At 39.7% G+C, this 13,051-nt stretch overlaps 1 long non-coding RNA gene across 2 annotated transcripts in view; it reads left to right on the forward strand.

Moving 5' to 3' along the window:
• Positions 1–13,051, forward strand: part of LOC110136113 (uncharacterized) — a 382,942-nt gene that overhangs the window by 232,298 nt on the left and 137,593 nt on the right. For both annotated transcript variants that reach the window (XR_011483775.1, XR_011483776.1), the window contains 2 exons: positions 8,173–8,346; positions 11,480–11,706. This is a non-coding gene — a long non-coding RNA (uncharacterized lncRNA). The remainder of the gene's footprint in view (positions 1–8,172; positions 8,347–11,479; positions 11,707–13,051) is intronic.

Consider the following 13,051-nt stretch of genomic DNA (forward strand, 5'->3'; position numbering starts at 1 on the left):
CAACCACAGAGTTTTTGATTCATAAGATCTGCCATGGGACCTGGGAATCTATGTTGTAAGAAGCAGTCTTCTCCTATAGGTGATTGCTGGAACATATTTGGGGAAAATGCTGATTTATTTCTACAATGTGCCCTGTAGTCTACATTTGTTATTTAATCTTAACAATAAGCTTAGTAGGTACAAAAAATTTTGATTTAAATATATCCATGAAAGGGCTTCCCTGGTGGTTCAGCTGGTAAAGAATCCACCTGCAATGCGGGAGACCTGGGTTTGAGCCCTGGGTTGGGAAGATGCCTGGAGAAGGGAACTGCTACCCATTCCAGTATTCTGGCCTGAAGAATTCCACAGGCTGTATAGTCTATGGGGTCACAAAGAGTCGGACATGACTGAACGACTTTCACTTTCACCTTCATATCCATAAAAACAGGCCTGTTTGATACCATTGCATAACCCACTCAGGGCAGTTCTGTAACGGAGCAGTATGAGGCCTGCCGGGCCTCAGCAGAGGGTCACGCATCCCCTCGGGTTTTCTCGATCTGGGTCCTCGAGCAGAACCTACCAGGTTCACAGGCGTTGATGATCCAGCAGATCCTGAAGCACTGAACAGGCTTCATGGGCATAGGATCTGCACAGCCCCCAGTACTTTGCACTAAGAAGGGTCCTGTGTTCACGAGAGTCCTGTGCTTGGGTCAATTCTCTGCCATTGCCATCTTGAAATTTTCAATAATTTTTGCACAAGGGGCTGTCACACTTCATTTAGCACTGGGTCCCAACAGTGTATAACCTGATCCTGCTGAGAAGATCAGTTGTATCAAAAAACTGAATTATTCTCAGTGCTAAATGAGGTAACAGAGTCTCAATCATACTGATCAAACTGAATAGAACCAGGATTTAAATTCAGGTTGGTGATTGCTCATGAGACCCTTATTTTGCAAGTCACTGAAGAGGTCATTTGAGAGAACTTTCACATTCAGGCGAGGACAGTAGGCAGCACTAGGGTCAAAGGTCCTCAGCCCAGCGGGCAGGGACCGTTCTTTAGGTCATAGCAATGTGTCCTGGAAAAACACATCTAGCAACCCCGGCCTTCCTTCCTGATGGAATCCGGCTCAAGTCTTTCCAGCTGTCATTTTAAGCCTGTTTCCCTGGGCTGCTGCCTCAGGAGAGAGAAAGATATCCAGCTATACTGTTGTTGTTTTTTTTTTTTTTTTTGGTCTGCATTCTTATCTTATTATTTTTTGAGTAAGAACAAAACAATTTGATTCACGTTTCCCTCATAAGTGCAGATTCTGATTGGAAAAGAGAGATAAAAATGGTTTCACGAGTCTATTCTAAAAAGATATGTGGGTTCACTCTATGTCGTTCATATAGATTCTCATACTAGAATCTTTCTCACCACTTGGACTCCTGACCTTGACTTCAGTTGGCGCACCCTTATTTTAAACTTAAAAATATTAATTAATGCTTTTCCTACTCCCATGTTGATTAAAGTAGAAAAAAAATAGATTTTTTTTTCCTTTATATGTGCCACTATTCTCCTTTGTGTTACATTGTGTTACATTTGACCTGCAAAACCTGCCAGGATAAACCCCATCTTTCTCTTCTTCCTTCATCTTCAATGGCATTTCCCAAGGGCATTTTTAAAGTGCAGATGAAAAAGTAACACTGCCCTCTGTGAAAGAAGAGGAAAGAAATGCCAAGTGATTAAGAACTGTTTTACCTTTTTTTCCATGATCTGTGTCTGAAACAAAAGCACCAGTTATGTTTCAATTATAAATAGAACTAAGTAAACTCAGCAACACCTATAACTTTCAAGCCCTAAATTCCTGTCCCTGCAAAGCAGAAGTCCAGTACAGGCCTTACAGACAAAACAGGAGGCTAACACACCTGAGGCAGTGTGGTGTGGGCTGGGCAAGGAGAAATTTGCAGGCGGGTAAAAATTGGCTTGGTTTCCACATCAAGCATTTGAGAATTATGTCACCTTGGGACTCGTTTGTTATGAGCTTCTCTCTGTCCATTTCTTCATTCATTCCAGAAATGACAGCTGTATTAGATATATTGGAAGATACCCCGGGGAATGCTGGCCTCTTAGGGCTCTCACTGATTCAGGGCTTGTTTCATCCTGAGACCTGATAGGAAGAGCAATGGGAAAATAAAGGGAGAAGGCAAGGTTGAGAACAAACCAAAACACCAAGGTAGCTAGGAGAACCAGTGGGAGAAGGGGATTTAGACTCACCCAGTGAGGGTGAGGCCAGAAGCAGGTTTAGGAGCTGGAGAAGCAGAGCCATACAGATTCCAATAATCAGAAGTCTCATCTAGATGGAGATCAAGGTCCCCAGATGGGGCGGACTTGGGATTATTCGCCAAGTATCAAACTTTGCCCTCACTCTCAGTTCCTGGTACTTTAGACATTTCTGCCAGTCCTTTTCAGTTTTATATGAACATTGTTTAGTTACCCAGAGGAATATTTTACACAGAAATGGAGACATCCAGAGGGAGAGTAAGATAGCCATGACCTTGGATGACGTTCTTCCTGGGAAGATGCTCGGAAATAGTGTTCTTTAAATGCAATGTGCATCAGAAAGTTCATTAAAACTGACTCCAGGGCCCACCTTCAGAGTTTTTGATTCAATAGCTCTGGGGTAGGGCCTGAGGATGAACATTTCTAATGGCTCCCAAGTGATGTTGTTTCTACTAGTTCAGGGCCCATACTTGCAAGAAGCAACCATTGCTTGAAGAGATTTATTGAAAATGAAAGTTACTCAGTCATGTCCGATTCTTTGCAACCTCACGGACTATACAGTCCATGGAATTCTCCAGGGTAGAATACTGGAATGGGTAGCCATTCCCTTCTCCAGGGGATCTTCCCAACCTAGGGACTGAACCCAGGTCTCCTGCATTGCAGGCAAATTCTTTACCAGCTGAGCCACAAGGGAAGCCCCAGTTTAACTAAAATCAGAAGCAGTTGTTAGAGCTCCAAGGATTATCAATATTGGTGAATATCAATGATCTGCAATACTGGCAGTATTGTAAGTGACCTGTCTGCTAGTGTCCTATTTTCAGTGTCCAGCTCCAAGAGTCATCTAATTGCTGTCAAAACTCGCTGGACACTGCTGCTCCCCAAAAATGCCATCCTAAAGTTGGTATTGATCTTCCAAATTTGAAATCTTCCCTTTTTATGTCTTAAGTGTTTGGTTTTTTCCACTACTTCAAAGGCCTATTTTGTTTTGCTTTCAGCAAAAGATGCTTAGAGAAAAAGGGGTGAATCTTTCTATGGGAGTAGAACCTTTCAAAACCCATTACAGAACAGTGCAGAGCCTCTGAAAGGTGCATTAGGAGGACAGCTGTGAGAGAGGCATTTTTGAGGAGATCTCTAAGCCTGCAATTTGAAGGCCCTTTTAACCACCTCCTGTGTCCAAAAGACCTCAAGCTTTCATTATTACAGATAAAATAATGTTTCCAGGTTTTTTCCTTTGGTTGCCTAGAACTTTAACATACCAACACATGAACCCTTGTTTACTTTTTTTATTCTTTTTATTTCTCACTCCTGGAATTGTACTTAGAGTTAGGTCTAGGCAGTCTGTGTGTAAGGATGGTCAGCAGACCCTAACCATCTTCCAAAAATATAAAATAGCATTCATGTGACATTAAGAATAAAGTCGAAGGGTGAAGCCTGAAACAAGAAAGTGTCATCTTGAGTAAGGTTGATATTTGCATCTCATCTCAATGGATGAAGTTGGCAGGTGTCTGTGGGAATGGCTTGCTTAAGTCGGGACAATATAGACATGCGGCTTTGCCATAATTAATAACTCAAAGTGCGGGGAAACCATGAATCTTTTTGTGGTTCTATTGGCTGGAAACCAAGGCTTAGTAATATGTCAGTGAAAGATTTATTTTGCTCTGGTATACTGACACTGCATCTTGTTTCCTATCAAATGGATGGGCACATTCTCCTAGGACTTTTTAATAGATTGCTATAGCAAATAGAGAACAAGATATTGGCAACTCTACCAATTTGAAAAACAGCAAGAACTTCCAAAGTATTATTTCCTTACCAACTTTTCCAAGCTGTCAGATTATTCTTAGTGTACCTAGCAAGCATCACAGATAACTATGATCCTTACATTGTTTAACAGCGCATGTAACATGGGCAGGAACCAATCAAAATGGATGATGTAGATATCCTGGTACACATTAGCTGAATAGCCATTCTGATTAGAGTGATAGTAGACAAAAAGAAAGCATCCTCTTTATCATCTTTATCACAATAACTAATATATTTTATGCTTATACATTTTGCAGTACTAGTTTAGGATCAATATATATGGCTAAGCGTTACCTCTTTTTTTTTAATTTACTTATTTTAATTGGAGGCTAATTACTTGATGATATTGTAGTGGTTTTTGCCATACATTGACATGAATCAGCCATGGGTGTACATGTGTTCCCCATCCTGAACCCCCTCCCACCTCCCTCCCCATCCCATCCCATCTCATCCCTCTGGGTCGTCCCAGTGCACCAGCCCTGAGCACCCTGTCTCATGCGTTGAACCTGGACTGGCATTCAGTTTCACATATGATAATATACATGTTTCAATGCTATTCTGTCAGATCATCCCACCCTCGGCCTCTCCCACAGAGTCCAAAAGACTGTTCTATACATCTGTGTCTCTTTTGCTATCTCACATATAGGGTCATCATTATCATCTTTCTAAATTCCACATATATGTGTTAGTATACTGTATTGGTGTTTTTCTTTCTAACTTACTTCACTCGGTATAAAAGGCTCCAGTTTCATCCACCTCATTAGAACTGATTCAAATGTATTCTTTTTAATGGCTGAGTAATATTCCATTATGTATATGTACCACAGCTTAAGCATTATCTCTTGCCTCCTCATCTTCTAACCCTTAAACCGTGTCAAAGTTGAAGTACATTGACCTAATACAAACAGAATGTGTCAGATAGTTTTCCAGCAAAGATGGAATTCTTCAGGATCAGTAGAGAATTGCAATTCAAGATCTGTATTCTTGGTGACTCATATGCAAGTTCCCACACAGGAAGGAAGGGAGAACCCTTTTATACAGAGGAGAAGGAAGTTGGGAAGGCTGGAGTAAACAGAGCCCGTGGATTTTCATTGGCTGAGCCCTTCCCAGGGAAGAAGGAGGGTTTTCTTCTTGCTATTGGGCTCCACCCTCATTGCAGGGCATGAAAGCTCCCTTTTCTGGTCTCCTAACTCTATTTAATTGAGGTTTCAGTTTATTAATGTTTTATACGTATAGATACTTAAGACTCTAAAAGATAAAACTTTGATAGGACTCAACTGATTAAGGAAACAACACCCTAAAACACATGAAGAAGAGGACTTCTGTGAAAGATGACAGTAAAAGGGGATAGTGACACCGTTGGTGTTTTCAGTCTGGATATTACGGAGACCAGGGATAGGATGAGTTAACTGGTATATAGCTCAATAAGTGGTCCCACGCTGATTCTATTCAGTCAGAGCAGTGAGAGCAGTGCTGAGACCGGTGAGGCAAACAAAAATTCCATGTAGAAAACAAAACAAAACAAAGAAATAAAAGGAGAAGAAAACACACATACCCAGATGTAAGCTACTTGTGAGTACCCATATGAAGGATGTCTTTTGTTTTTCCTAGATTGCTGAAGGTAGATCAAACTGCATGTACAGGGAATCTTGAATAGAAAGATGAATGTGTAACTAATGCAGTTGAAAAAAATAAAAATATCAACATACAGAATATATGCAAAGAAATCAGAGCTTTTCCTCTAAGATGAGGAAAAGGATAGATTTGCCCATTCTCACTAGTAATGGCAGTCTTAACCAGAGCAATCAGGCAAGAAAATGAAATAAAAGACATCAAAAATTAGGAAGGAAAATGTAAAACTGTCTGGATTTCCTGGTGACATGATTTTTTATGCAGCAAACCTTAAAACTCCACAAATTTTTTATTTACAAAAATAAATGTGAGAATAAATAAATGAATTCAGCGAAGTAGTAAGATATAAAAATCAACATACAGAAATCAGTAGCAATTCTATGCAGTAAAATTAACTGTCTGAAAAAGAAAGAATCCCTTTTGTGATAGCATCAAAAACAATAAAATGCTTATGAACAAATTTAACCAAGAAAGTGAAAGATCTGTACTCTGAAAACTATGACACTGGTAAAAGGTATTCAAGAAGACACAAATAAATGGAAATATATTTCCTTCTCATGTTTTGGAAGAATTAATATTGCTAAAATATCTATGCTATCTAAAGCTATCTATGCATACAATGCATAGATCTATCAATGCAATGTCTATTAAAATTCCAATGACATTTTTTATAGAAGGAGAAAAAAAAACAATCTTAAAATTCATATGGAACCACTGAAGACACTCCCTCAGTAGTGAAAGCAATCTTGAGAAAGAACAAAGCTGGAGGTATCACAATGCCTAACTTCAAAGTATACTACAAAGCTATACTAATTAACAGTATAGTACTGGCATAAAAAGCAACAGAAATAAATGGAACAGAATACAGAACCCAGAAATAAATCTACACTTATGTAGTCAACTAATATTCAACAAAGGAGTAAAGCATACTCAATAGGGAAAATATAGTCTGTTTAATAATGGCGATAGGAAAACTGAATATTCATAGGTAAAAGAATGAAACTGGACCCTTTTTTCCACCACTTACAAAAAATTAACTAAAAATGTATTAAAGACTTAGACAAAGATAAATAGTGTGTTTTCACTTATATGTGAAATCTAAAAAATTAAACAAATGAATAAATAAAATAAATAAATAAATAAAATAGAAGTAAAGGCATGGATTCAGAGAACAAACTAGTGGTTACCACAGAGGAAAGGGATTGGGGGAGGGGCAAGATAGGTGCAGGGGATTATAGAGATACGAACTACTAGATATAAATAAGTTATAAAAATTTAAAATACAGCACAAGGAATAGGTCAATATGTTATAATAAGTTAGTATGAAATTACTCCATAAAAATATCAAATCACTATGTTGTACACCTGAATGTGATATAATACTATTAAATATTATATCAACTATAATATATATCAACTATATTTATATTATATAAATGTTATGTCAACTCTGTTTCAGGTTTTTAAAAAAGACTTAAATGTAAGGCTTAAAACTGTAAAATTCCTAGAATAAAAAGAAAAACTCCTTAACATTGGTCTTGGTAATGATTTTTTTATATATGGCACCAAAAATACAAGCAAGAGAAAAAAAAAAATAAACATAAGAGATTAAAACCTGGTTACTATTTTCCAGCTACATGCTTTGGAGAAGAGACAGAGTGATACAGAAATTTGTCAACATTTAAATAGAGAGAAGTTGTCAAGAACTCTGAATTACCTCAATTTGTGTATCTCATTTTTAAAATGATTTTTAGAGTTAAAGAGGCCAGATTTTAACATCCAAAATGGAATTTTTTATTTTTTTTCAAAATGAAATTTTTATCCAGGAATTTACAGAAATTTTATATATCCAAAAAGGTGCAGTTTTTATAATGCTTAAAATCTAAAAGAGATTATGGAAAATCATTCTCTCTGGAGAGGATGAGTTTTGGGGTAGTGATGGGACATATATCTTCTCTGTGCCATTTTATTGATAACTACACCAGCTGAAATAACTGGAATTAGAAATACATCTGATCTCCAGAGTGAAGCATCTACAAATCCTCAGGACCCATGTCCTTGCTCTCCTCCTTGGGTTCATTTTCTGGTTCTCATTGGCTTTCATGGATGCCTTAAATTTTTAAATGTCCTGATCTCATAGGCATTATTTTTCTCAGATCAGATGCCTGGAATTACAGTCATTGGAAACCCTGAGGATGGGTTTCCTGGGACCAACCTCCCATTTGGTAGCATCCTATTGAAATGCCAATCAAAGTTCTAGGCAGCAGGGGAAGAAAGCTTCCCTGAGGCATTTATATTCTGAAATGTAAATTATGGTTTGCCTTAACTTCCACTGCAATCTTTAAGATGTCCTCCTCCCTTTGTTCAAAAAACATTCTCAGTGCAGCTGGGAATACTATTTCCAATTAACAGACAAATCTGCATGTAAGAAAAGGAGGACTATTAAATTATTGGAGTTAAACTTAGAGGCTTTTTTTGTTTTTGTTTTTCTCTCATAGGCCATGTCAGCTTTGCAGTATCTTGAAAGAATCAAGGTTCGGGTGGAATATGGTCAATTCAGAATGAAATAAAAATTTACTCGGAATTACGCTTACTAGTGTTTAGGAATCACCAACAAGCAACTCTTGCCAACTTACTCAGTTTTGTCTACATTCATAATTAAAGAGTGTTTTGTAAGTAGAATCAATAATCTATTTTTAATTCAAATTGTCTATTTTGAATGTTTATTTTTCACTAGGAAATGTTAGAAATAATGAGTGATAGTTGTGTTTGAGGAAAATCAAAGCTATTTGTACTTACTTGTATACGGAAACACGGACTTCCATGTCCACCTGGCTTTTGTGCCAGTTCCTAACTGTGGTAGGTTGACCTGTTAGCTTCCACAATCCATCCCATTGTGCCATCAGTTTGTTACTGAGTCCAAGCTCACTCTGCTTACCACAGGAGAGGCCAATAAATATAAGGGATGAGGTGCTGAGATGAGGAATATGACTTTATTCAGAAAGCTGACTGGCTGAGGAGATGGCAGACTAATGTCACAAAATAACTGTCTTGTTACCAAAGTAGCCAGAATGAACCAAAACCTAGCCAGCTGGACATTCACACTGTGACTTTCCAGTCCCATTAGACCTGTGACCTTTGTCCAAAGTACCTTATAAACGGAGTTTCCCTTCATAGGGAGAACACTCCAAATTGCAGCCAAAGCCTCCTCCCCCCAGATGGGAGCCAAAGCTTTCCATATAGGATAAGGTCAAAAAGGCCCCAGTAGGACCCTGATATCAAGCTATTCTGGGTAAAAGTTTATTTGAACATTTGATTTACAACAGAGAGTGATATCTACTAGAGAATCAATCAACTTGTTCCCTACTGTCAAAGTTCCCCAGAACTCCAGTAGGGGAAATTAGAATTGGACGCTTCCAGTCCAGGGAAACCCGCAGGCCTGCTTATATCAGAATGTCCCTCTCCTTTGAAGGTGCTTCTAACTATGAGATTGTGTAATTGTGAACCATTCAGGATCCATTGCCCTTCTGAACTTAATATTCACCTCAAAGAGCTTTCCTTCAGGACAGACGAAATTGCCATTTTAAAATAAGTTTGATAACACCAAAACACAAAAGACATAAGAAAATGTCAACAGAAATGACACAGATTGTATCGATGCACAGATGAGCTGGCTCCCAACTCAGGTAAATAAATGTACCCTACAAACACATGAACTAATTCCAACTAGGCAGCCTACCCCATGAAAACTATTCCCCAATGAACTGGTTCCAACTGAACCAGCTCCCAACTCAGGTAAATAAATCTACCCTGCAAAACATATGAGCTAACTCCAACTAGGTAGCTCACCCTACAAAAACTAGCTCCCCAGTGAACCAGTTCCCAGAGTCCAACATCACCTACCCCCTCTGACAGGGTACCTCAACCAAATTGGCTTGTTGTATAAAGGAAAATCCCAAATTGAGGAGGGGACTATGTTCCCTGTGTGCACACCAGAGTGGCTTACGCTACAAAATTGGGCCATTGACTCATAACACAAAAAGGCACACAAAACCACAAGTGAACCAGCCATCACACTGGATGGACTTACCCTAAAAATATGTTTTGCTGGTTCTTTGCCTGAACTGCCAAGTGCTAGGGCAGTCACTGCCACTTCAGGGAAACTTGAAAGGAAGACCCTCAGGACAGATGGTTCCAGCAAATGCTTGGGGCCTTCTCTTAATATTCTCTGATCAGGGCTGGCTAGACACAAGCAGCAAGGCTCCTGCACTGGCTCACCAGATCTGTTACAGCGTCCATGCTCCCTCTGCTTGCCACACAAGAGGCCAATAAATCCAAAGGACTAGGTATTGAGGCAAGGAAAATGACTTTATTTGGAAAGTCGGCTAACCAAGAAGATGGCAGAAGATGGCATCTCGTCAGGGCCTGGATGCCAGGTTTTTTATGGATCAGAGAGAGAGGGAGGGAGGGGGAAAAAAAAAGACCATTTAATTCTTGCAAATATCTGCTAGAATGGCAAGTCTCAGGCAGAGGGATGAAACATTTCCTTACATTCACAGGTGATCAGGGCCATATTATCTCCCTGTGAGCTAAACAGAAGGATGTTAGTTTAAGGGTCAGGCAGAGGGGACAGGGTTCTCTGAGGCAGACTACTATGTATGATTATAATAACAAAAATGACAAAAACCAATGTTAAAGTCACAGAAATAGATCCAGCATGAAGTGAGAATTAACCCTTCCAGGTTACATTTTGACTGAAGGTAGAGTGTGTTTCATTGCTGCCTGATTTTGGCCAATGCAGTATTGGCAGACCTAATGCAAGAAAAGACTCAAAATGAATGTTCTCCTAGAAAATGTTCAACAGCCAGCTCTCAACTTATTAAACAGTGTGGGTGGAAAATCAATTGTTAAAAACATGAGGAAAAATGTTTTGATTTGTAGCATTGGCTATTTTCCATGATATCAGTATTCCCACTACTGTCAGTCAAGCTACTGGGAGACACTGCTGAATGCAATGCTGAGAAGAGACATACAGTCACATACCATTTATAGTATTTCTGCTACACAAAGAGAATAGACCTAAATCACCTTAAGATTCTAGGTACTAAGAGAATGTAGAAACATAGTGAGAAAGTGGTTTTTAAATAGTTATCTTTGTTGTTAATATAATATACTCACTTTTAACTTATTTATAGCTTTTAATAATAGCTGGGGTTTTTTACATTTTTAAAAATTTATTTATTTTTATAATTGCTTTACAGAATTTTGTTGTTTCCTGTCAAACATCAGCATGAGTCAGCCTTGGGTATACATATATCCCTTCCCTTTTGAACCTCCCTCCCATCTCCTGCCCCATCCCACCCCCCTAGGTTGATACAGAGCGCCTGTTTGCGTTTCCTGAGACATACAGCAAATTCCCATTGGCTGTCTGTTTTACATGTGGTAATAGAAGTTTCCATGTTACTCTGTCCACACATCTCACCCTCTCCTCCCCTCTCCCCATGTCCATAAGTCTATCCTCTGTGTCTATTTCTCGATAATGGCTGTTTTTAAACAACCACAAAACAACAACAACTCACGAAACACTAAGATAGAACAGTCAACTCTTACAAAAATCAGTACAGTTAACTGCAGATGGTTGGATGGCATCACCGACTCAATGGACATGGGTTTGGATGGACTCTGGGAGTTGGTGATGGCCAGGGAGGCCTGGCGTGCTGCAGTTCATGGGGTCGCAAAGAGTCAGACACGACTAAGCGACTGAACTAAACTGAACTGTAGCCCATCCCTTCTTGAACTTTTCAGATTGGCCATCTCTTCTGTGCTCCTGCCATCACTGAAAAGGACATGCCTTGACCAGCCCTGTGTTCAAGGGGGATACACACACAGGGAACAGCTTCTCCCATCTCACTCATTGACCTGCACCTTGAAAAGCAGAGCCGCCTCATAAGCCCTGCCAAGGGGAACAGACCCAGTAATGCTGCAGATCCGTGGACATGAGTGATTGCTGCTTCAAGCTACTGAGTTTGGAGGTAATTCGTTACATGGTACGTTTGGAGTACTATATGACTAATATAGCTACTTCTTTCTGAGAAGAATCATAACGAAATATCATACTGTTTGTGTTATTATAAGAGCCAGTAGGATGTTTATTATTATTATCTGAACTTAGTGCTACTTTTATGTTTTCTGTGGAATTTAGTCTAAAAAGATGTACAGTGTATCCTGGATCATGTGACTAGCCAGTCCGCTCCCAGGGTAGCTCAGTCGCTAGTAACCTTTGTCTATTAAGGTGTTGGTGAACAAGGCTCGGGGCTTCCTTGGTGGCTCACCAGTAAAAAGAATCTGCCTGCAATGCAGGAGACATAGGTTTGATCCCTGGATCAGTAAGACCCCCCTGGAGAAGGAAATGGCAATCCACTCCAGTGTTCTTGCCTGGGAAATGCTATGGACAGAGGAGCCTGGTGGGCTACAGTCCACGGGGTCGCAGAGAGTCGGACACGACTTAGTGACTAAACAACAACAAGGACAGTGACGAAACAAACCTAACCGACGTGAGCACGGCATGTTTCCATGTCAGTCTGATAAAATTCACCCCGGATCTGTAACTGTATTAAATTATCAGTGGTGTACTTTTCTCTGTGCAGTGATGGTTGCAAATGGAAAGATAGTACCGCAGGATCAGACTTTCATGTTTGCCATCTTTCATCTTTAATAACATGAGGCGTTGTCTTGACACTGTAAAAATGGCAGTGTAACCAGCCATTAGAAGTAATTTTACTGCAGTTGTCCAAGGAGAAAAAGAATGGAAAAGAATTTGCTTTCTATTCTATATGCAACGAATGGAGATCATTGCATGTAGTGTAGCCATAGTGTGTGGAACAATGGTGGTTTCCCAGTGGTCTGAAAAAAGAAAAAGAATACTTATCCATCAGAAAGGACCTTACAGTTACCTCAGCCTCAAAATCACATATGCATTAACAAGCAAATTGCATATTCACATCACAACCAAAACATTTTGTGCCAGAAAAATATCATTTCTTCCAACTTCCACAGCTCCAACCCTGGTCTAAGTCACCAGCAACTCCCACCTGCCCCTTCCCTGGGCACCTCTATGTCTGCCCTTGTTTCCAGTACTGATCTTGCTAAAATAGAACTCAAACCAGGCCACATTTCTGCTCAGAGCCTGATGGAGCCTTCCTATCTCACTAAAATTAAAGGCAGCATTTCCTGAAAGGGCTTCCTAGTCTCCTCTTCCCTTCCCTCCTCTTCCTCTCCAAGCCCATTTCTTACTCCTCTCCCTGCCCTGAGAGTACAGGTCACACCCCAGACAATCAGGATCCATCCTATTGGGATGTCTGTTTTCATTCTTACCAT

The sequence above is a fragment of the Odocoileus virginianus genome, chromosome 26 (assembly GCF_023699985.2).
Source record: "Odocoileus virginianus isolate 20LAN1187 ecotype Illinois chromosome 26, Ovbor_1.2, whole genome shotgun sequence".
Classification (NCBI taxonomy): Eukaryota; Metazoa; Chordata; class Mammalia; order Artiodactyla; family Cervidae; genus Odocoileus; species Odocoileus virginianus.